General features: G+C 38.2%; 1 long non-coding RNA gene across 1 annotated transcript; it reads right to left on the reverse strand.

Moving 5' to 3' along the window:
- LOC129033649 (uncharacterized) lies at positions 1-24,729 on the reverse strand. The gene is made up of 3 exons (XR_008501638.2): positions 24,624-24,729; positions 18,792-18,993; positions 1-2,649 (listed from the first exon to the last, which is right to left on the reverse strand). It is a non-coding gene; the product is annotated as an uncharacterized LOC129033649 (long non-coding RNA).
- Between the last annotated feature and the right edge of the window lie 669 nt (positions 24,730-25,398).

Here is a 25,398-nt window from a genome sequence, read left to right on the forward strand (position 1 = left end):
TCAAAACGAGGAATCATTTATTTAAAAAATTATTCCAAAAATGTCAGTGTTATATAAGACAAAGGAAGACTGAGAAAATGTTCCAGAAAAAATGACACCAAAGAGACATAACAACTAAATATAATTTCTGTTTTTAATTTCTGATCAATGTTCAGTTTATTGAAGTTGACAGCTATATGGAAGAGGATATTCTTATTCTTAGAGATGCACACTCAACTGTGATTTATGCAGCTTACTCTCAACTGTTTCAGAAAAAAATCGTGTGTGTGTGTGTGTGTGTAGATAGAGCAAATGAGAAAGCAAATGGGGCAAAATGTTAATAACAGGTAAATCTTAGGAAATGGTAAAATGATTTTCTTTGCACCATAATTGCACATTTTCTATAAGTTTAAAATTATTTTCAAATTAAAGTTCAAAACTCATACATTTGTATAGATATTTCTGATTCAATTTCCAATTATTAACTTATTTGAGTTGATATTTATACTGGACATCTTGGTTTCTAACAACATAAACATGATTATCTTATACATAAAATGATTTCAGACTAATAATGTCAGCATTACCACTAATAATAAAATTGACAAATGAAGTTTGAGATTTTCTTGCAGTTCTCTGTTGTCCTTACAGTATATCCCACTAAGTTTGTACAATTGCTGTATTTTAAAATTACTTGAAACAATGTTTTTCTATGTGTGGTTATTTACCAATTTGATACATTTGATACATTGTTAATTTGTTTCCATTACTTTTAATTTTTAAATTTTCTATTTGTTTTTAAATTTTAAATTTGCTTTTAAATTTTAGTTTTTAATATATAAAACATTTACATGATCTAACAATTAAAATGTTAAAGTATGGTTCTAAATTTAAAACTTTAAACAAAAGTATACCCAGGAAAATGTTATTTTCTTTTCCTACTTTTCAATAGATAACATTTAAAAATTTTAGCTTCTAATTTATCTGTCGTGTGTGTGTTTCTTTTTGTAAGTGTGTGTGTGTGTGTGTGTGTGTGTGTGTGTCCTACTAAAAGGTAGTATACTATACGTTCATACCAGACTGTCTTCTGTGTTGCCTTTTCAATTTAATATTATATCCTGGGATTCTCTCATAGCAATTAAAAAAATTTTTTTTAATAATTCACCTAGGGAAAGTTACATAGTTTCCATTTACGAAGATGTACCTTAGTTTCGTATAACCAATGTTTATTGATGAATATTTGTGTTTTTAATAATCTTTTATTGCTATAAATGATAATGTATTTATCATTTTATATGTGTACAGCTGTATTACAAAATAATATAAAATAATTTAATAAAAGAAGAAATGATACATGGCGGTATACAAATCATTGAATGGCACAATACAGCATGGAGAGACAGTGTATAGTGTCTGAGTGTCAAGTCTGGGCTGTGAAAACAAATATAGAGAAATTTGGTGTAAGATGATAACAGATACAACATTATATATTCTTAAAAGTGAGATTGTTGAATCAAAGGGTCAAAGTACCTGTAATTTTGTTATATATTGCCACATTCCTCTTCATGGGATTGTATCACCTTTTGTCTTCACTAGCAATGAATGAGAGTGCCTGATTTCTCCCAACCTCTACCATGGTGTTTTCAACTTTTGAATTTTTGCCAATTTAATTGTTAGGTGAGAAATGGTTTCTCATTGTATTTTTCCTTTGCATTCTTTTATTTTGAGTGAGATGAGCATATTTTCATATGTTTAAGGGCCATTTGCTTTTCTTTTCACGAGAACTGCTGGACTATGACTTTTGCCCATTTTTCTATTGGGTTGTTTTTCTGCTTTTTAAAATTGATTTCTAGGAGCTCTTTTTGTGTTGGAGAGATATTCCTTTGGAAGAACGTAAATAGAAAATATTTTTTCCCAGCTGTTCATTTGTCTTTTCAATTTTACTTATGGGTATTTTTCTTTATTTGACACACACAAGTTTTAAATTTCTGTGTCATCAAATTTGTCAGTCTTTGTTGTCATTGTTTCTGGATTTTAAGTCATAGTTATGAAGGCTTTACTCACTGCTAAGTTATAAGGAATTTGTGTTTTGTTCTATTATTTTGTGGCTTTATTTTTTAACACTTATATTTCTGAATCCATTTGCAATTTCTCTTGGAACACGAAATGATATATGGATCCAATTTTATCCTTTTCCAAATGGTTACTCAGTTGTTTCAACATCATTTATTAAAAAGTTTCCTTTTCCTTAATAATTTAAGGTGACTCTTGTCTTGTATTAAATTTCTATATGTATTTTCAGAGCCCAGTCTTAACACTCAGGCACTATATACTGCCTCTCCATGCTGGATTTGTACCACTCAATGAATTGTACACTGCCATGTGCCATGTACTCTTTAATTATTAAAATTTCACTTGTTGATACCATATTTCATGTATTAATCACGATAAAGATTGGATACATACATCAGGAAACCTAAAAAAGAGACTGAAAAAACATAAAATCTTATGGATTCATTTTGCTTCTAAGGGAAATCGGAATATAGACTGTCCAGGGCTTGTATCAGGAACTCATACTCCTTTTGCCTCTCTGCTCCACCATCCTTTGTGAGTGGCTTCCAATATCAAGGTTGCTTCCTGGCTCAAGATCGGTGCTGGAGCTCCAGTCATCTAAATGAGTTCCAGGCAAGAAGAAACAGAAGAGGCAGGGATAAAGAGCTTTCTTAAAATTCTGACTCAAAACTCTCACATTACATTGGCCAACTCCATTTTCAAGAGAGGCTGGAAAATACACATTTATAGCAGGGCACGTTATCACTCCCAGGGTTCTAGATTTGGATAAACAATTTACAGTTTCTGCCATGTTTCCCAATGTGACTGTAAGTAATTTGAAAGCAAAGATATATTTTTCTTTAGATGACCTAGTACAGTGTCTTGTAGGTAGTAGAGCACCTAAAACAAATATTTCCTGTGTCGATTAAATTTATATTTCATTGTTATAAAAATATAGAACATATAAGAAGGCTTATAAGGAAATTTAAACACTATATTGTACTTTTCATAAAATATATCATTTATTTTAATGTTCTATTCAAGCTTTGAACACAATGTACTAATATATCTGGCTTCATCACTTATATTCTTTCTACAACATCATATAGCCTCATTTAAATAATGTCATGTACATATTTCAAAGCAAGAAGTACACATTGCTCTTTCCAGACCAGCAAGCTGTAAGAATGTATATTTAATATCAAGTATATCAACAGAGGAGTAGAAATATATATCTAAAATAATCTTCACATTCAAGTACCTTAAAAATCATCAGCAGCATTATTTTTTAAGAGACAGGATCCTGCTGTCTAGCCCAGACTGGCATGCAGTGCCACAAACACAGCTCACTGCATTCTCGAACTCCTGGGCTCAAGGGATCCTCCCACCTCAGCTTCTTAAGCAGCTGGGACTGCAGGTGCACACCACCAGGCTTGGCTAAATTTTTTTATTTTGTGTAAAGATGGAGTGTTGTCATCTTGCCCAGACTGGTCAGAAACTCCTGAGCTCAAGCGATCCCCCTGCCTTGGCCTCCCAAAGTGGTGAGATTAAAGGTGTGAGCCACCACATCCGGTAAAAATCATTTTCTAATTAGCAAATGAGACCTATTATCATAAGTAATCACTACGAAAATTAAAATAATTTTGCAGTTTAGAGATTCATTTTAAAATCTTTGTGATTTTCTGATTATAGAAGTAACATATTTCTTAAAAACTCAAACATTTAGAAAGTCTCTTATACCCATCTCTTTTTGAATTTTCCCCATAGATATTTCAGTGGGACTTCCCATATTTTTACTGATACTCATACTACTAGTTTTGCATCTGATATTAAGCATTACTACTTTTACCCAGTCCTTTAAAGCCTAGTTAATACCAGAATTTATCTATTAATAGTTATCAAAGTTACATATAGGTTTATAATTTCAAATATTTATACAAGGCTTATTAAACTATATTGGCACTGATTTATGCATTATGCATTATTATGTGTTGGTATACTGTTATGAAAGAAGCTTATTTAGTTCTTTTATACTCTCAACTCATGAATCACCCATATGTGGGTACACGCACACACATATACATACACACACACACACACACTCTCTCTCTCTCTCTCCCCTCTTTCATCTTTCAAATGTAATCATACTATAATTTTGGGATTAGATTTATCCTCAATATTCACATTTTATGCTGATGTAGATATTACTAAATCTGAACAACATAGTACACTGTGATAATATTCACCTTTCTTGAAACACCTTTTGTTTTCCTTGGTGTTATAACCACCTTATTGGATGATTTGCCTAGTTTCTGTATAACTACTACTAATCTTCCTCTCAACATTTTTCAACACGGCAGGTTATTTTATGCATTTCAACCTGTTTCTTTGGGACAGTGCTTCTGGATACCTACACTCTGCTACTCCAATCTGAACTAGTACTCTCTGGGCTTGTTACACAGGTTATTGTCCTGATTGTCCACCATCCTCTTGGGTACCTCCTTTGCCTGGCCAGGTACTGCATCTTCCTCTTTTTCGGTTTGCTTTCTGTTAAGAAGGTGCACATTCTCCAATAACTTGTTGAAAAAAGGTACACGGAAGATACATTTTTGAGGAACTTTTATATTATAACTATTTTTATTGTACCATAACAATTTATTGGGAGGTTAGTTATCCTCTTAGTCTGTACCACAGTAACAGAATATCATAGGCCAGATGGCTTATAAGCAACAGAAATTTATTTCTCACAGTTCTAGAGGGTGGGAAATCCAAAATCAAGGCAGATTTGGTGTCCAGTGATGACATCCTTTCTGATTTCCTAGACAGCCATCTTCTCACTGCATCCTCACATGGCAGAGGGGGTAAGGAAGCTTTCTGGAACCTCTTTTGTATGGTTACTATCCCATTCATGAAGGCTCCATTGTCATGACCTACTCACCCACCAAAGGTCCCACCACCACACCACCTAATACCCTTATATTTAACATTAAGATTTCGGCCGGGCATGGTGGCTCACGCCTGTAATCCCAGCACTTTGGGAGGCCGAGGTGGGCAGATCACAAAGTCAGGAGATCGAGACCATCCTGGCTAACACGGCGAAACCCTGCCTCTACTAAAAATACAAAAATTAGCCGGGCATGGTGGTGTGCGCCTGTAGTCCCAGCTGCTGGGGAGGCTGAGGCAGGAGAATGGCATGAACCCGGGAGGCGGAGCTTGCAGTGAGCCGAGATCGCGCCACTGCACTCCAGCCCGGGCAACAGAGCGAGACTCCATCTCAAAAAAAAAAAAAAATTAGGATTTCAATACATGAATTCGAAGGGGTGGGCACAAACATTCAGTCTATACCAGTTATGGAATTTTACTTTAGATATCACTTTCCCTAAGAATTTCAAAGGAATTGCTCCCTGGAATTTCCCAAATACGACACTATTCTAATTCCTGATCACTTATATAAAATGCAGTTTTTTTTCTCTGAAATGTTTTAAGATTCATTAATTTATTCTACACATATTTATTGAGCACCTATTATGTGCTAGGCTCTATTCTTACAACTGAGAATACAGAAGTAAGTGAAAGACACAAAAATTTCTATCCTCTGGGCACTTATATTCCAGCAGGGGAAATAAATAATATAAAGATAAATAAGTAAAACACATAATGGGTTAGACGGTGATAAGTGCTAAGGAAGAAAATAAAACAGTGAAAAATCAAAACAGAAATAAAATTTTAGATAGGGTAGCCAGGAAAATGACTTCTGAGTGAAGCCTTAAAGGATGTGGGGACATTAGTGGGTGAAGACAATGGCATTCCAGGCAGAGGAAATAACAAAGGTTCTGAGGGAGGTATGGTGACTTTGTACTGTCTACTTAGCTAAGCTAATTTCAAGGAGTTTCCAAGTGTGGTTCTTGGCTAGGATTGGCCACAGAGTCATTTGTTCAAGTTTGGAAAGGTAAAAATGAAGCGGCAGTCATTTTTTCCTCAGAATATTAATGTAGGCCAGGTGCTGTTGTAGCTCATGCAGTTGCTGCCTTTGTTGATATGGGGCAGCAGCTGGGACCACAGCTCTTCCAGCTTCTGATGGATGTCCTCTTTAAATTTCTTCAACCACTGGGCCGTGTGCATGTTTAACTCCATGAAAAAGGGCACTAACTTCTCCAACAGAGAATTCTCCACCTGCAGCATTGGAGCTAGAGTTTGGAGGTGGTGAGAGATCACTGTGGGCTCTGAAGAGAGACGTGTGAGTTCCAGTTCATCACTGGTTCCAGCTCCTTCTCCAGGGTCTCATACTGCAGTTGATCTCCCCTACTTTCTGTCTTTTCTTCCCAAATTCCTGCCATGCTTATTTCAGACTCAGCATCATATGCAGAAGCAACAGAAATTTATAAAGTGTTTAACAAGCTACCTCAATTGCATAAGGTCAGAGCTCTAAAATTAATCCCTTATTCTATGTCATTCATAGAGGTTCTGTTTCTCCGATCTGATACAGCAAGATAAGGTCTAGCTTGTGGGAGGAGCAGCAAAAAGGCCAATGTGGCTGTAGTGGGGCAAACAAATGGGAGAATGACAGGAGGTGAGTTAAAAGAGAAAATGAGACCAAATGGTGAACTTCTTAAAGTTATAGCTATGATATTTTACTCTGATTAGATGGAAAATCACTGGAAGATTTGAGGCAGAAGAGTGACATGATCTAATACTTGTAATCCAATCACTCTGACTGCTGTTTAGGAGAAAGATGAAAGGGAAGCAAGGGCAGTGGGAGGGAGGCCATTTAGGACATTATTTTAACAATCCAGGCAAGATGTTATGGAGACAAGAGATGCTGGTGACTTAGACCAGAGAACTGACATGATAGTGGTGAGAAATAGTTGAGTTCTGGACTTCTAAAAGTTAGAATCTATATGCTATGCTTACGTAACAGGTATATATATCTATTGGCCTGCGCAACTGTAAAGTATGGAGTTGCCATTAACTGATATAGGAGAGACTGGAGGTGAAACAGATTTTGAAAGGAAGATTAAAAGCTTAATGCTAGATGTATGAAATTAGAGATGCTTATTAGAAATTTTAGTAGAGAACTTAAGAAGACGGATATACTGGTATGGAGTTCAGGGCTGGAGATAAAAATTGGGGTGTGGTCAGCAATAAATAGTATTTAAAATAAGGATGCCAGTTGAGATAAGCTAGGAAATAAGCATAGCTACAAAAGAGATGTTCAAGGGCCTAGAGATTTAGAGCCTTCCCCAAACATTTAGAAATCAGAGGCATGAGAAAGAACTAGCAAAAGATACTCATAAGTGGTCAGTGGAGTAGAACTCCAGCCAAGAAACTGTGATATTCTAAAAGATAGCAAAGAAAATATATCAAGACGAGAGTGATCAATTGTATCATATACTGCCATGGGTCAAGTAAGATGAGAATGGACCATTGTATTTAGCAACATGGAGGTAATTATTAGTTAATGAACCTGGTGGCATGTTGGAGCAAGCCTAGTTGGTTCAAGTGAGCATGGGAGAAAATAATTTGGAGATATTGAGTATAGACAACTCTTCCAAAGAATTTTATTACAAAGGGAAGAAGACTAATGAGGTGGTAACTAGAGGAGATATGGGGTCAAGAGAGTTTTTGTTTTAAAGGTGTGAGAAATAATAGTGGTTTGTATGCTGTTGGGGATGATATACTATAATGGGGAAAGTTGATGGTGTGGTAGAATGGAGAATGGCTGGAGCAGTGTTCCTGTGAGGGGTTGGATCTAGTGCTCAAGAGGTAGGGTGGGCCTTAGGGGGAGAGTGCCTAATGCATGCCCCAAAAGAGGAGATAATGAAGAATACGTGGGCACAGATGTAGAAGAATGGGTAGGTGTAGAGGGCCAGGCTGCGGGAATTCTTCTTTGATGGCTTCAGTTTCCTTGGCAATATAGAAAGCGAGGGGACAGCTGAGAATGGGTGTGGGGAGATGTTGGAGGTTGGAAGAGAGGAACACAATGGGAAGTAGTTGCCTGGGAGAGGGAAGGGTATTATCATCTGATTGCTGGGAATCAGTAAGGGCCCACTTTAAGTTAATGATCATGGCTTTAAAATTACACCAGTCAGTACGACTGTTTGTTTTCCCATCTTTGTGTTCCAGCTGCACTTGGTACAGAAATGGAGTGGAGAGACATTTAACTTAACCAGGTTGTGCTTTTGCTCAGAACAGATGAGAAAGTACAAGAAGGACAGATATTAAGGTTCTATCCAAGGAATTAGTTAGAATAATTGACAACTGAGTTTAAACTGAAGGAGATGAGTGAGGACATGAGGAGGGTAAGGGACTGAGAAAGGTGGTTAATCTCAGTGAATGCTTTCTGATTCCTGTGTTTCAAAGTGTCTCGAGATGTGATATGGTATGGGTCTTTTCCCATTCATTGAGCATGATGCTCTTTTGGCTTTTCAATTTATGTCCTTCAGTTCTGGAAAATTTTTTTCTTTCTGATGCTCATTCTTATTTCATAAACGCAATATCATCTCATAGTGCTTGGAAACATTAATTATATATTTGGGGGATTTTTTTTTTTTTTTGCTCCCTGCACTGTCTCTGTTTTTTCCGAAGTTCTTCTTCACCAGTACAATGAAACCCTGTGTACCCATCCTTCAGCTTCAACTGTTAACAATATTTTGTCAATCTGTTTCACCTATTCTGTCAACTCTTGCGCATTTATTTTAATACATCATTTGAATTTCTGTTTTAATTACAGTATATTGACATATGTAAATCTCTAAATTTGGGGGCTGATTGGGTACTGCTCCACCATCAGGTTCTCACTTTCTCATAGTCCACCATGCTTATTCTCTCCGTTTTCTGCTTTTGGCAGCTTGGATTTCATGCTTTGTTATTTAATAACACTCCTGTTAATATCTGAAACTTCCTGGCTCTCTTTTTCTCTCTGGCAAAATTCCAAACTTGAATAAACTCAGAAATTTCCTCTCCTTTGCTTGCATCTAAGCAACCTAGGTTTGTTGGAGAACACCCCAGTAAAGGAAACATTGGCTCCTCCCTAAATTTATAATCACTGATCTCAAGTAGGCCCTCAACACTGCTTAGAAATCTTACTACATTTTCCTGGTCAATTCATTCTCTGTCCTTCTCAGCAACAACTTAAAAGAAATTCATATTTCTCCAACTTTCAGTCCCACCTCCTACCTTCCTCTTCAAAATCAGAAGAGAACTTAGTTACTGTTGGAAAATAGAATCCATAAAACTTGAACTCTTTCAGCTTCCCAAACTCAAACTTACTCTTAGGCTTAGCTATCCCACTGCTATTCTCTCTCTCTCCACTAGAGGAGCTGTCTCTTTTTCTTTCTGAGGCCAATTACTTTACCTTTGCTAGGAACCCATCCTATTCCACTTTCAGAAAATTTACATTATCTATTATGCCTTCTCTTATACACCTAGACTCTCTTTCCTTCCCATCAGCTTTTAAATATGCTCGACTCTTCAATTAGAAAACAAACAAAAAACTTTTCCCTTCTTCAATCTACATCTATTCCACCTCCTTTCTTGTTGCAAAACCTACTAAAATGTCAGCCTGTTCTGATCTTACTTCTGTCTCCAACTCTTGATTAAAACAACAGTTACTCAAGTCACCAATGATTCTCATGCTGTTACATTTTTTTCAGTTCTCATCTCACTTTGCTTCTCAGCAGTATCCAACTCTGTGGACCTACATTTCTGAAACACTCTCCCTTTACTTTTGTGACACAGCACTATCCTATTATTATTATTATTATTTTCTGAGACAGAGTCTTGCTTTGTCGCCCAGCCTGGAGTGCAGTGGCACAATCTCGGCTCACTGCAAGCTCCGCCTCCCGGGTTCACACCATTCTCCCACCTCAGCCTCCCAAGTAGCTGGGACTACAGGCGCCCGCCACCATGCCTGGCTAATTTTTTGTTTTTTTTTGTTTTTTTTAGTAGAGACGGGGTTTCACTGTGTTAGCCAGGATGGTCTCGATCTCCTGACCTCGTGATCCGCCTGCCTCAGCCTCCCAAAATGCTGGGATTACAGGCATGAGTCACTGTGCTCCGCCAGCACTATCCTATTTTTTATTTTAACTTCCTATTTTTCTAATTAATCATTCCCTCCTCTTTTAAAGACTCATTTCTCTTCATCCAGCATTTAAATTTTAGAGCTCCTTCAGACTCCTAAGTCCTTTTTTCTTCTTGCTGTAAACTCTCACCAGGTGATTTCACTTATGCCCTTGAGTTCCTTCACTTCCCCATAAATAAGCCTAATCTTCATATCTCTTCTGATTTCTAAATACAAAACTATTTACCATCTTCATCTGTATGTCTCAAAGGCCCCTAAAAATCAACATATTCTAAACTTAACTTGTGATCTTGGTGGATGATAAAAATCACCATATTCCAAACTGAACTAAGATCTGATGATATGTTTCCTACCTCAGTGATCACATCAGTATCCATCCAGCTATGCAAGCTAAAGACCAAGGGGTCATCTTTTCTACCTCCCATCTCCTTCTTTTCTGTGACTCATATCTAATTTGTCACCAATACCGTCTAACTGGTGCCCTATAGCTACTCTGAACCCCAACAATCTATTCTCCAAAAGGCAGGCAGAGTAAATTTAATCATATCATCTCTCTCACCCAAACACACTAAAACCCTTATTGGTTCTCTACTGTTTTTACAGAAAACAACCAAAATCTCAAGATTGACAGATGACTTATAAGCCACTGCCTTGACCCTATTTATGTTTCTGGCCTATTGCACAGCATGCTGATCATTTAGTTTCTTGAAAATACCATACTTTCTCCTATTCTTGGCTCTGGGTCCAAGCTGTTTCCTCTCTCTGGAAAGTCCTACTAAAATCCCCCATTGCTCTGCCAGGATAAATCCTCTGTATCACTCAGATCTTTCTTCAGCTACCACTTCCTCAAGGAAGCCTTCCCTGACTATCGGGGTCAACGCCCTCAAGTAGGTATATGCTTTCAGGCAACTACACCTTTTTATTGGTGTGGTTCTTTGATTAATGCCTATTTTGCATTAGGAACTATTGAATTCTCAGCCTCTCAACAGTGCCTGACACATTTTATAATGCTCAATAAATGATAGCTAAATACACAATATACACATCTTTTTTCTATAAATGTATCATGAATAGTTTAAACTTTCAGTGAAATTGTGATTTCCAGGAAGGTTGTAAAGCCAGGCTTAGAAAGCAGGTCAAGGGATGGCAGACTGGGCAGCAGGGAATACTGTGGTCAAAATCAGGGCCCTGGAACCTCATTGCGAGTTTCATATAGCATAATGTCTTCAAGGTTCATCCAAGTTGTAGCATGTGTTAGAATTTCCTTCTTTTTTGAGGCCAAATAATATTCCATTGTATCTATATACCACATTGTGCTTATCCATTCATCCGTCAATGAACACTTGGGCTGCTTCTAATTTTGGCTATTGTGAATAATGTTGTTTTGGGCATGGATGTACAAATATCTATACAAGTCCTTGCTGTCAATTACTTTCGTTATATACCCAGAAGTGAAATTGCCAGATACATATGGGAGTTCTATTTTTAATATTTTTAGGAACTGCCATATATTTTTCCACAGTGGCTACGCCATTTTACATTTCCACCAGTGGTAAACAAGCGTTCCAATTTCTCCATATCCTAGCCAACATTTACTATTTTCTGTTTGTTTGTTTTTTATAAAAACCATCCTAATGGAAGTGAAGTAGTATCTCATTGTGGTCTTGATTCGCATTTCTCTAACAATTAGCAATGTTGTGCATCTTTTCATGTGTTTATTGGCCATGTATATATCTTTTTGGAGACATTTCTATTCAACTTCTTTGCCTGTTTTAAAATCAGGCTGTTTATTTGTTGTTGAGTTGTCCCTTTGACTCTTGAGATTATGTTTTTTCTTGCCAATTCATCTTCTAAGGACTCCGAAAGCATTGGGAAATAAATGGAAAGACGAAAAGTTAATAAAAAATAGTATTCTACTATAATGGGTGTGATTGTTACATCCGGTTCTATATAAGCAAGGCAGTTTCAGAGCCTCAACAGATGGTGCACAGCAATTGAGCTTTGCTGATAGAGTTACAACAAATTCCATTGAATTAAAACTTCCACTTAGCAGATGCCTTCAACAGTTGTTGTCCTTTCTGAAGCTAATCTCTGTAGCAAAGATGTTGTTCTTTTGGTGTTTGTCATTTGTAACGTGTTTGGATCTTTGAAATTTGAGATTTTTCTGTGAAATACTATATTGGCATGTTGGTAGTTTATTTCATCAGAGTTGAGGGGTGGGAGGATAAAGAGATAAAACATACTTTCATCTCTGACAAAAAGTCACAATGGAGGTGGGTCATTAATAAACCAGTAAAAAACTCGCAAACAGGACATGCATGTATGTTTATTTACAAAAATGTCCAATATATCTCAAGGTTATTTTGCTAAAGATTGCAACATATATTAGTTTTAAGGAAAGTTAAATATATTTTTTATCTAAGCAAGATCACTAAAATAGGACTCTGCTTACAGCTCTTGTAATTACTATTGTTAGATTTTCTAAATATCAATAGTTGCTTATCAAAACTGGTAAAAAATACAAGCAAATCTATGACTAAGCAATTAAATTCTATTGCATGACAGTAATATTTAATATAAGATTGAGGTGATTTATCAAAATATTTCATTCTGTAAAGTCTTACCAAGTCCTTTAGAGACCAGAATTTTCCTTTGTACAAATCATGAAACATTCCTTTTTGGAGGGCTATTAAGAGAAGACAACATGGGATTGGAAACAGTACAGAGAGATGCAAATAAAATCATCCAGTTTATATTGCCTCTGCACATTTATTACTGGATAATTCATCATCATTTCAAGCTCATTGTATGTCCAAAGCAAATTCATTATTTTTAACCTGTTGGATGTTCCTAATAACCACCTCTCATCTCCATTTCTAAGTCCAGTCCCTCATTCAACAACCATGAAGGCAGCAAGTTCTTCTTGGTCTAATTAACCACAAAAATCTGGCAGAACTAGACTTCTTTAATCTTGCTTTCATCTCTATCCTTCTCAGGCAGTATAAACATTTTTAATGGCTTCTTGTTCAATCTCACATCAAGTCTATTAAACTCTGGCCTTCCAGAGTTCTCATAATTGGGCCTTACCTTGCCTGTGCAACAATATTTGTCCTTCCCTCCCATTGAACCATCTCTGCTCTATAGGTCCCTTCCCTCACTGTTCTGCCTCTTGCCCCCCGTATTAGTCAGGGTGGGTTCTCTGAGGGACAGAACTAATAGGGTAGATGTATATATGAAGGGGAGCTTATTAAAGAGTATTGACTCACATGATCACATGGTAAAGTGCCACAATAGGTTGTCTGCAAGCTGAGCAGCAAGGAAGCCAGTTCAAATCCCAAAACCTCAAAAGTAGGGAAGCCGACAGTGCAGCCTTCGGTCTGTGGTCAAAGGCCCGAGAGCCTCTGGCAAACCACTGGTGTAAGTCCAAGAGTCCAAAAGCTGAAGAACTGGGAGTCTGATGTTCGAGGGCAGAAAGCATCCACCACGGGAGAAAGATGAAGGCTGGAAGACTCAGCAAGTTGGCTTCTCCCACCTTTTTCTGCCTGCTTTATTCAAGCCCCCCCGACAGTTGATTAGACGGTGCCCCCCACTCCACCCTACATTGAGGGTGGGTCTGCCTCTCCCAGTCCACTGACTCAAATGTTAATCTCCTTTGGCAGCACCCTCACAGACACACCTAGGAACAATACTTTGCATCCTTCAACCCAATCAAGTTGAAACTTAGTATTAACCCATCATTTAGCATTAGGTATATCTCCTAATGCTATCCCTCCCCCCTCCCCCCACCCCACAACAGTCCCCAGTGTGTGATGTTCCCCTTCCTGTGTCCACGTGTTCTCATTGTTCAATTCCCACCTATGAGTGAGAACATGCAGTGTTTGGTTTTTTGTCATTGCCATAGTTTGCTGAGAATGATGGTTTCCAGCTTCATCCATGTCCCTACAAAGGACATGAACTCATCATTTTTTATGGCTGCATAGCATTCCATGGTGTATACGTGCCACATTTTCTTAATCCAGTCTATCATTGTTGGACATTTGGGTTGGTTCCAAGTCTTTGCTATTGTGAATAGTGCCGCAATAAACACACCTAATGCTAAATGACGAGTTAATGCGTGCAGCACACCAACATGGCACATGTATACATAAGTAACAAACCTGCATGTTGTGCACATGTACCCTAAAACTTAAAGTATAATAATAATAAAAAAAAAAATAAAATAAAATGAGAAAATAATAATAATAATAATAATAATAATAATAAAAGAAACTTAGTATTAACCGTCACACCACCTCTTGCCTCTGGCTTCTCCACCCAAGACCTAACCACTGGAGTCCTGATCCATTTCCTGCTTTCAATTCCTGTAGTGCTCAGAGTTTGAACTTTTCAGTTTATTTCCTAATTATAAACTGTTTCTGTGATTTTATACTTGTAAATCACCTCTTCTATTACATTATAAGCTCCTTGAAGGTAGTTTAAAGGTTTAATGGAAACCCAGTCAGTTCACATAGGGTTCCAGTTACTTCTCACCATCTCTACCACCAATGCCTCCAAATCCCCCACTAGAACTGCTACAATACCCAAGGGACTGATCTCTCTCTGTCCATTGTTGTTCCACAATCTATTTGCCACCTGCAGCCAGTGATCTTTGGGAAATACAAATCTAATCCAGACACTCCCCTGCCTAAAACCTCATTGGATGCGGCTGTGTTCCAATAAAACTTTACTTACCAAAACATGTGATGAGTCAGATTTGTTTGCTGACCTCTGATTTAGATTAGCTTAGATTAGCTAGAGTTACAGAGGTAAGAGAAAATTGGTTTTTCCAATCACAATGAAAACAAACCTGCAGTAAGAATTCTCACACCCTAGATGTTTAACTAAGCCAATCTTCCTGTCAGTGATTGACTCAAGAATGAACTATGACTCAACTCTGGCCAGTATGGAGAGGAGGTATACTGAGGACATCTGGGAAAATTCCTCCCACTCTTAATAAGCAGCTGCTGGTCTGCCCCTGGCCACTACCTGGAATGGCTGTGATATCTGGAATCACTACAGCCACCAGCCTGAGAATGAAGCTTAACTGAGGAAGGTAGAACCAAAAGATGGAAAGAGCCAAATCAACCAACCATGGATCGTGCCCTGCCTTTGGACTCACCGTGAAGGATCTCTTTTCTTACTGTGTAACCCCATCAGAAATGAGGTTTCTGTGAACTGAAGCTGAAAGTGTCCTAATTGATTCAATTGTATATCTCCCCAAATTTATTTTAGTTACAAATATACTGAACCACTGGTACCTCCATGTAGGAAATTTCTTGTTTCTTTTAAGAGACATCATCATGGTATTTTACCTTTCCCTGAAAAATCATCAGGTGTGGAGGCTGCCATTTAAAATCAGGAAAAAAGGAATAGCATTGCCCAGTTATTTTTTAATATTTATGCTCTTACCCCAGAGTAAATACCCTGGAAGCCCCAGCCCTGCATTTTTTTTTTTTTTTTTTTTTTTTGAGACGGAGTCTCCCTCTGTCGCCCAGGCTGGACTGCAGTGGCGCGACCTCGGCTCACTGCAAGCTCCTCCTCCCGCGTTCACGCCATTCTCCTGCCTCAGCCTCCCGAGTAGCTGGGACTCCAGGCGCCCACCACGACGCCCGGCTAATTTTTTGTATTTTTTAGTAGAGACGGGGTTTCACCATGTTAGCCAGGATGGTCTCGATCTCCTGACCTCGTGATCCGTCCCCCTCGGCCCCACAAAGTGCTGGGATTACAGGCGTGAGCCACTGTTCCCGGCTGCCTCAGCCCTGCTTCTGGAACCAATTGTTTTTAGGCTCCTCCTCTGACTCAACATACCAGACATTAGTGACCACCTATCCTGCAGCCATTCTGTCCACTCATCTTTCCTGCAATCAGAACCTTGATTTTGTTCAGCTATCAGGATACTGTATACTTTAGAAAAGACTGAACCGTTCCCTAGCTCTAGGGAGGATAATCTTGATTAATCTAAGTCCAACATGGAAATTCTATTTTCCCTGCCAGTGAATGATTTAAGAATGGGAATGTCTAGAATTCTGAACAGTGACTAGGGGAGAGTTTTTCTTTCTTAAAAAGGGATACAAGAGAGACTTTTTCTGTTGTAAAGTACTTGAAGCTGCTGCAGCCATCCTGCAAGCCAGAGTCAAAAGCTAACATGATGAGCAAAGCACAGCAGAAGAATGAAGAGAACCTGGGTCCTAAATGATGGGCAAGTGCCAATGACTTAACTAAGCCCAGAATCATGTTACCTTAGGCTTTTTATGCTATCTTTCTACACCAACTGAGTTCAATGTTCTGTTCAATGCCACTGGAACCCTACCAACTGGAACATTCACTGATAAGTTGCTGTGGGCAAATTGCATCTGGGTTCCTCCACTTGTCTATACAGGTTAAGAAGAAACAGGCGCGGTGGCGGGCGCCTGTAGTCCCAGCTACTCGGGAGGCTGAGGCAGGAGAATGGCGTGAACCCGGGGGGCGGAGCTTGCAGTGAGCCAAGATAGTGCCACTGCAGTCCCGCCTGGGCGAAAGAGCCACTCAGTCTCAAAAAAAGAAAAAGAAAAAGAAAAAGAAACAGCATGATGTTTCTGCTGCACTGATCTCTCTCTGAGGTAGTATATATACACTGTGCACTGGTAAATTATTTTATAGAATCTATGAAGACTGCATGGATATCGTCTTAAAATATTAGGCAAGCCTAATGAATAAGTCAGAATGTTTTATACACCTCAGGCAAATTAGAATTTGCGTATACTTTATATTACAGTCTACTAAATCAATCACTTTAAAATTGGCACCAGGGATTGTAGTAAGAGCATCAGACCTTCTAATAAATTTAGAAAAATTATCACAAGATAATTTTGAGTTTTTGTTATCAGATTTTCAGGCAGTTTGTTGTTATTTAATTTAGGATTCTTTAATTATCAAAGCAAAACATGAGAACCAGTTTTACGGAAAACAATTTTGCCCTTATCACTTCATCTTCACACGTGGAAAATATTCAAAGTTTGTTTAAAAACCTCTGATGCGGCCAGGTGTGGTGGCTTACACCTGTAACCCCAGCACTTTGGGAGGCCGAGGCAGGCAGATCACTTAAGGTCAGGAATTCGAGACCAGCCTGGCCAATATGGTGAAACACCGTCTCTACCAAAAAAATTACCTGGGCATGGTGGCGCATGCCTGTAATCCCAGCTGAGGATGAGGCAGCTGAGGCAGGGTAATCACTTGAACCCAGGAGGCGGAGGTTGCAGTGAGCTGAGATTGTGCCACTGCACTCCAGCCTGGGTGACAGAGTGAGATTCCATCTCAAAAAAACCAAAAAACAAAAAAACCTCTGATGCTCAGACAAATAACTAACGCATGCAGGGCTTAAAACCTGGGTGATAGGTTGATGGGTGCCACAAACCACCACAGCACGTGTATACCTATGTAACAAACCTGTATGTTCTACACATGTATCCTAGAACTTAAAGTAAAAAAACAAAAACAAAAACAAAACAAACACACACACACATGCACATGCACACAAAAACCTTGGATGCTCTGTTTTTTCCCTCTTGTATCATTAAAAATAAAATTCTTGTTTTTATTCTCTTTTGTTTGGACACATTTTAGAGCCTTCAAAATGTGGTGATTATAACTTTTTATTGAATTACTACAAAGAATGATAATAATAATTATCACATTAGTATAAAGAATACAGAAAATCTTTGTCTCTATAATATCCCAAGGGATGATAAATTGTCAACATTTCTTTTAGTGGTAATTCATGGAAAATTAAAGAAAATATGGTATATTTTTACATTTATTTAGTTTAGTTTTTAAGTGAAACATTCTGCAGAATGGCACAAAAAAATTGTGCACTTTTAGAGTTAAAAAGAATAATTCATTCTTACCAAGATTATGTAAAAGTATCATTTCTCTTGCCCTATATTTTTTTAAGGAAATTTTCTTCTGGAAAGGATCAGCATAATAATGAAAGAGAGGACTTAGGTATAATCTTCCTAATGAAGTCAATATTCACCTCCAAATACAAGTAATATTTATACTAATTTTCTTTTTGAAGTTTGTGTCAGTATTACATGGGAGAGGAAGATGAACTCATATCGACTTTTGACTCTTCCATTAGTCCCCATCCATTATGCATCGTATTCTCTTGTCTATTGTGTTCAAAAAATTTAAATGAAAATTTTAAATAGAGAAGGGAGGAAGTGACTAGGCTTTCTCTAATATCCCTGTCTTGAATATGTCACTCACCTCAAAATATGTCAACTGAAAATACTACAAAATTGCCATAATGAGCTAGTTACTGCTTTTCTTCTCTCCAAGTTCCTTGCCCATTCAAAGCTCTAGAGGTAAAAAAAATACTCCTCAATAACACATTCACCATTCACTATGAATAATACACAGTGAACATTTATGTAACGTAGGTTTTAAAAACTCTCACATGTATTATTTCTTTGATTCTACTAATAATTCTGTGAAGAACATAAAACACTTAAAACATAAAAGAGGATTCCTAGCAATTACTAGCAATTAAGATGGCACTATCAAAGGTCATCTGACCCTCCCTCCTGACTTGCTCTCTATGATACAGAGAACATAAATATCAGTCATGTTCAGAAATCAACATAAGAATGTGAAAAATTCTTACAATGAAGGAAAGTTGCTGGGGTCTGAAGTGGAGGAACAGCATCCAAGAATGTGGCCTGGAACAGGAGGGCACCAGGGATCACAGATGAAGGACGGATCATTTTCTTTCCCCCACTACTGCAGGACAAGATATCAGCAGTGCCAACCCAAACTAGGGTATAAGGTCAGGACAGGAATCTGGCTGGAGAAATCCATTGTCCAGGCTGGCAAAATGAATAATTTATTAAAATGTATTAAAATCTAAGTAAACAAGGGCCCAACAACAGTAATAACAAAATTAAAGTATAATCTAGTACTAAAACTCCAAATGGTATCAACAGCAATATAGAGATGGTACAATGGGAATTAAGAAATTCTTGCTAAAATTCTTAACTATTTGGGGATAGGTGGGTCAGATTCAGAGATTAATAACATTTAAACAGGTTGAGAAATAAGCATAACTATTAGTCTTATAAGTTAGAGCTAACCACTAGACATTTTAAAAGTAGAATTTACAACTTTAAAACTACTAGAAAAGAATTTAGGCTGGGTATGATGGTGCATGCCTGTAATCCCAGCACTTTGGGAGACCAAGGAGGCAGGATCGCTTGAGCCCAGGAGTTTGAAACCAGCCTGGGCAATAAAGTGAGATCTTATCTCCATACACACACACAAAAAAAAAAGAAAGAAAGAAAACTTGAAAACACCTGTAGTCTCAGCTGCTTGGGAGGCTGAGGTGAGAGAATTGCTTGAGCTTGGGAGGTGAAGGTTGCAGCAAGCCAAGATTGTGCCACTGCCCTCCAGCCTGAGTGACAGAATGAGCTCTTCTCTCAAAAAGAAAAAAATTTAAACTATCCAGTGGAAGTTCAGAGAATGTAAAAAGAAACAAAACAAAGCATGGTAAAAAGAAAGCAAAGAATAGAGATACATAAATAAGTCCCAGTATTATAGTGGTTACAATAAATATAAATGGGTGAAACTCATTAATCAAAAGTAGAGATTCTCAGACTAATAGCAAAACAAGCTTCAGCAGTATATAATTTATAAGAAACATTAAGAAAGGGATATAAAGAGTAGCTGAAAATAGAGAATAGAAAAAAATGTAACAGGAAAACGTGAAACAAAAGAAATCTGAGGCATCAATCTTATCACACAAAAGAAAATGTTAAGGGCAAACAAGATAGTTATATACTGGTTAAAGAAATAAGAGATCAAGAAAGCATAATTAATACATACAGTTATTTTTTTAATTGAAGTGAAATTCACACACTTACTTTTAAAGTTTTTAAGCATTCACAAAATTTAACCATATACCAGCCTACAAGAGACATGAATAAATTTGAAATATTTAATATAACAGCAAATATGTTTTCTGCCTTCAATGCAATGAATTTAGAAGTCAGTAGCAAAAGGGTCATTTAAAATTTTCATGTTTCCTAAGTTAAAAAATTTCCCATATAACCCTTAGTTTCTTTTCCTTTTCTTTCTTTCTTTTTTTTTTTTAATTTTTTATTTTTTAGACAGAGTCTCACTCTGTTGCCCAGGCCAGAGTGCAGTGATGTGATCTTGGCTCACTGCAACCTCTGCCTCCCGGGTTCAAGCAATTCTCCTGCCTCAGCCTCCTGAGTGGCTGAGACTACAGGTACACACCACCATGCTCAGCTAAATTTTGTATTTTTAGTAGAGACAGGATTTCACCATATTGGCCAGGCTAGTCTCGAACTCCTGACCTCATGATCTGCTCATCTCGGCCTCCCAAAGTGCTGGGATTACAGGCGTGAGCCACCATGCCTTGTCAATCCTTAGTTTCAGGAGTAAATAACAAGTTAGGTTATATAAAATTTAGGACTCACTGAAAATACAAGTATTATATGTCAAAAATGTATGATAAACAGAATAATACTTAGAGAAAATTACAGACTTAAATTGTTCTACCAAAAAAAGTAATATTTAAAACAAATGACTGGCTGGGCATGTTGGCTCATGCCTGTAATCCCTACACTTTAGGAGGCTGAGATGGGAGGATTGCTTAAAGCCAGGAGTTTGAGACAAATCTGGGCAACAAAATGAGACCCTGTTTCTAGAAAAAAAAAGTATTGAATGTAGAGGCATGCACTTGCAGCCCAGGTGTGGTGGCAGGTGCCTGTAGTCCCAGTTACTCGGGAGGCTGAGGTAGGAGAATCTCTTGAACCCGGGAGGCGGAGGTTGCAGTGATTCAAGATCGTGCCACTGCACTCCAGCATGGGTGACAAAGTGAGACTCCATCTCAAAAAAAAAAAAAAAAAGGGACAATTTGTTTATGCAGGGTGAAAGATAGGAATATGATAAACCTGTGACAAAAAGAAACAGTAAAATGAGAGAAGATGCAAATAAATAAGTAAAACAAAGTTATCTGAATCTCAAATGTTTACTTAATGATAAAAATTAATGTCTAAATACTGCAGGATCTGATTATGTGTTGAGTAGATAAAATAAGTTTTGTATGTGAGGGCTTTTCACCAACATCTCTAAATCTAGCCATGGCTTCCAAGATTATGTTTTAAATTGTCAATAAAAACCATGATCCTATTGTTATTAAGAAAAAATCTAGTCCTTTAGTGCAAATAGATAATTAAAGTAAATAAATCTTAATTTTATGTATAAAAAAGAAAAAAGGAAGTCATTAAAATCAGAAACTTCCCAAAGAACAACATATTTTGTACAGAAAGAAATCCTTAAATTACTCCCTTAGGCACGTGGAAATGATGGACAAAAGCCCACTTCTAGTGAACAGAGTCATCTGAGTAAAAAATAGCTACAGCCACATAGAACCTCGGAGCTAAGGATGCTAAACATCTTGCAATGCAAAGGACAGCCCAAGGCTGGACGCGGTGGTTCACACCTGTAATCCCAGCACTCATGGGAGGCCGAGGCGGGCGGTTTGCTTGAGGTCAGGAGTTTGAGAAGGACAGCCCTACGTGACCAGGAATAGCTTGTCCAATATGCCAATAGGTTGCCACTGAGGACAAATTATTGACTCACCCAGGATTCCCCCTGTTTGGTTTCTGGTCCATATTTTTTTCCAGCACCACTGTCTTCATGAAGGAATATTATTTTATAGGAAAGAGCTCCTAACATAACCTGATGGGTAATGTGGGATTGGAGGAGGATACAAATATTTCTGGAGGTAGCTTACTGAGTGAGGAAAGAGTATTGAAAATTTACAAGTCAATAATATAAGAGGAAATAAAACATTACCTATTTATTTTCATACTTGCTCTTACATCAGGCCACAACAAGTAGCTTTGCATGTGTATGCCGATTATGTTAAAAATGATACTAAATTTTTAAAAACTATTTTTATTTTCATAGGTTTTGGGGGAACAGGTGGTATTTGGTTCCATGAGTAAGTTCTTTAGTGGTGACTTTTGAGATTTTGGTGCACCCATCACCTGAGCAGTATACCCTGAATTCAATTTGTAGTCTTTTACCCCTTACCCCCTTCCCATCCTTTCCCCTCCCCGAGTCCCCAAAGTCCATTGTAAAAAATGATAGTTAATGTTAAGAAAATTCTGTCAGTAATGTTTAGGTCTCACTTTCCCCCCACCTTTTCTATCCCCTTTGCTGGCTTTTGTGATGCAGAATCAGAGTCAAGTTCAGAAAGAAATATAATTGGAAATGAGTTTGTGGTCAAATTCTTCTCAATAGAGAGAAGAAAAAACAGAGATTGGAGGAAAAGGGTGAGCAAGGAGGAAAATAAGGTCAGGTTTTCAAGGAAGTTTTGTTTTGGGAATGGGAGCAACGCTTTGGGAGAGATGTGGAATGAGAGACAGAGCAAAGGAACCAGAAAAAAATTTTAAGAGATGTTGTGGGTTCGGCATTCATTCCCACATCATAGTCTAAGAGACATGAGTATGAAGATTGAAATCACCTTTGTTTACTTTCAGATATTAGATTGTATTCATCTGAATAAGACATGGAGACTGAGACCAGGCCACAAGGCCCTGATATAAATTTGGTGACATATGTTAACTCAGTTAACTCTTTTAATGCTAGAAGTAGATAATATTCTCATTTTATAAGGGAGGAAATCAAGGCTCAGAGATGTTTTCCCCAAATTACTCAGATTTTAAGCAGTGAAATGGGTTTCTAACACCGATCTGATGCCAAATTTATGCTAATATGTTACACTAAACTGTCTTTTTTCTTTTGTCTTCTTTTTTTCTCTTTTCTTTTTTTTAAACTTTTATTTTAGGTGCAGGGGTACATGTGCAGGTTTGCTATATAGGTAAACTTGTGTCATGGGGGTTTGTTATACAGATTATTTCATCACCCAGGTACTAAGCCTAGTATCTAATAGTCATTTTCTCTGCTCCTCTCTCTCCTCCCACCCTCTACCCTTGAGTAGGCCACCGTGTCTGTGGTTCCCTTCTTCATGTCCATGAGTTCTCATCATTTAGCTCCCACATATAAGTGAGAACATGCAAAGAGAGAATATTAAAGGAATTCGGTATTGATTTAGGGGCACAAGTGTCTCGGAAGCAGATTATGTTTGTATTTGTGTGAGTAGAGCTTAGGCTAACACTGTGGTTTTCTCCCCTCCCCCACCCCCAGAATTACATTGAAACGCTCATCTCACCTAACCCCTTTTTCGGTTTGGAGATATTCCATTCCAGTAGTAGTTTAACACTCGAGACAAACCTAAGGCCAAGACTTTTCATTGACTATCGTAATTCCGTGACCTCAGTTTCTTATCTCTGTCCCAATGTCACAGGGCCACACAAGGTGTTTTGGGAATTGAGGGAGCATGCCAACAACTACCTATAATAGAGAAAGAGTTCAACAGATGGCTCCTCCTCCTCTTCCACATGATTTGTTTTTTTGGTTTTTTTGAAACAGAGTTTTGCTCTTGTTGCCCAGGTTAGAGTGCAATGGCGCGATCTCGGCTCACTGAAGCCTCTGCCTCCCAGGTTCAAACGATTCTCCTGCCTCAGCCTCCCAAGTAGCTGGGATTACAGGCATTCACCACCACATCCTATTTTTAGGAAAGATGGGTTTTCACCATGTTAGCCAGGCTGGTCTTGAACTCCTGACCTCAGGTTATCCACCCGCTTCTGCCTCCCAAAGTGCTGGGATTATAGGGGTAAGTCACAATGCCCTGCCCGCATGATTATTATAAACTCCCTGGAGTCAAAGTTGCCCCCAACCGGAAGTCTGCCCAAGTGTAAACAGCACCACGCCCAGGTCACTCTCCAGCTTTTCACCCATGTGATGAGCTGCCTGGAGCTTGGGGGAAAGAGGAGTACTCCTCTCCACCCTTCAGCCTGTACCATGGAGGGTGTTGTATATCCTCCTGATCTTCATCCATTGCCTGCACCCCTCCAGGAGGGAGGGGATTGGGAGACAAAAGGGGATGGGTTGCAGGCAGGCAGTGTGGCAAGTTTGTAGGGAAGGGAACACGTACAAAAAGGGGAAGCAGGGGTTGCGGAAGCAGAATGCTCAGCTTCCCAATTCATCCTAAAGATGCGTTCATCTCACTTCACAGGGCAGTTAGGAGCAAGTGAGTTTCACAAGTTGAACCAAATTCTTAATGCAGAAAGGAAGCTTACTTTTAAAGAAAGACTGCTATTCATTTCTTTCTGAAATGCTCTTTTGTAATCTCTTAAATTTATCTGTTTTATTAAACTTGAGGGTTTTATACATTGATTTTTCTCAAAACAGGAAGTATTTGAGCCCTGTTTTATACTTATCTATTTTAACTAGGTCATTTCCAGTTTTGACATAAATATGACTTTCTAGGAGATTTTAAGAATAAAGAGAAATCTGAAATCAAAATCAACATAAAAGCAATTAAAATGAGGCCGTAATACAGTACCAGAGGTTTTCTTGGTCTTTTCTTTTCTTTCCTTTTTTTTTTTTTTATTTTTTTTGAGACGGAGTCTTGCTCTGTCACCCAGGCTGGAGTGCAGTGGCGCGATCTCGGCTCACTGCAAGCTCCGCCTCCCACTTTCTTTTTTTTTTTTTTTTTTTTTTTTTTTAAAGCATATTGAATGCTTAGAATTTGCCAGGCCGTATCTCAGCACGTCACGCATATTAATCATTTCCTAATAACCCCTACAAGGTGGGTTTTGTTATTATCCCCATTTGAATAAATAAGGCACGGAGACACAGAGAGGATATGACATAACTACCGGAAGCCATTGGTGGCAAGATCTCAATCAGGACATGTCGGTACAATGCTCTGATTATCTCGTCTGCATCCCTGATTACTTATGGTCCAGATATAAACTATTTCTCTTCACTTTCATTTTAACCGGAATTTGAAGTCATTTTATTCTCTCTCAAGTACTTTGGGCTTTGAGGAAAATAAGGGAAACTCGCCACCTGGTGGCTGCTCATAGTGTGTGACAACAAGGTGGCTGCCCCTGTCTGGTTCCAAGGAGAGAGGAGAGAATGTCCCTGCCTTGCTATTCATGCCTCTCAAACAGCTGAGCTGACCTCTTCTGAAGGGCCATTGTCTTTAAAAATCCCTTGCCCTGCCTAGGTCCATTCTGATAAAAATTGGAGTAGCAGTGTTTTCTCTATGCTTCAAGTGAGGAGGTTTGATGGGACAGAGTCCAGCGATGAGAGGCCAAGACTCTCTTGAGCTT

The sequence above is a fragment of the Pongo pygmaeus genome, chromosome 2 (assembly GCF_028885625.2).
Source record: "Pongo pygmaeus isolate AG05252 chromosome 2, NHGRI_mPonPyg2-v2.0_pri, whole genome shotgun sequence".
NCBI classification, from domain to species: Eukaryota; Metazoa; Chordata; class Mammalia; order Primates; family Hominidae; genus Pongo; species Pongo pygmaeus.